Here is a 613-nt window from a genome sequence, read left to right on the forward strand (position 1 = left end):
GAATCGGTGAATACAATTGAATAAATATTGTTTTTACCCTGTTTGTAGCAAGAAACTTTGCTTCATACAAGAATGTAACACTTAACATATGAAGATTTTTTTTTGTAAGTGCTTTCTCTTGTTTTCAAGACAGGTTTTATGGAGAAAGCTAAATTAGTCAAAAGGTAAATCTTTTAATTTATTATTATTTTATTGGGTACTTTACTTTTTTGCTTTCATGTTCTTGTGTGATTCACCGTATCTTTCTGTAACCTCATGAATTTGGGCACTGTTTAGTTCATTATTTTGTTATTACTGTCTATTATCGCTGTTGTAGATTTATGTTTTAGTTTTAATGTTTAAAAAATATACATTTGAACTGATATTTATTTTTGTATTGTTGATAATAAAAGATAAACTAAAATACATATGACTAGTATGGATTAAGCCAGCAACATGTACCTTGTTAATTAGTGAACCACTGAGCTTTGAAGGTGCAGGTAGATGGTTTATTATTTGACCTTTAGACAATGTTGGAAACAGCTGTTTCCCCGTGTTTCTAGTATTTTTACACTAAGCTACACAAACCGCCTGCTGACTAAGGTTCCTTAGATACGATACAGACCTACAAATG

This window comes from Amphiprion ocellaris, chromosome 7, assembly GCF_022539595.1.
Source record: "Amphiprion ocellaris isolate individual 3 ecotype Okinawa chromosome 7, ASM2253959v1, whole genome shotgun sequence".
Taxonomy (NCBI): domain Eukaryota; kingdom Metazoa; phylum Chordata; class Actinopteri; family Pomacentridae; genus Amphiprion; species Amphiprion ocellaris.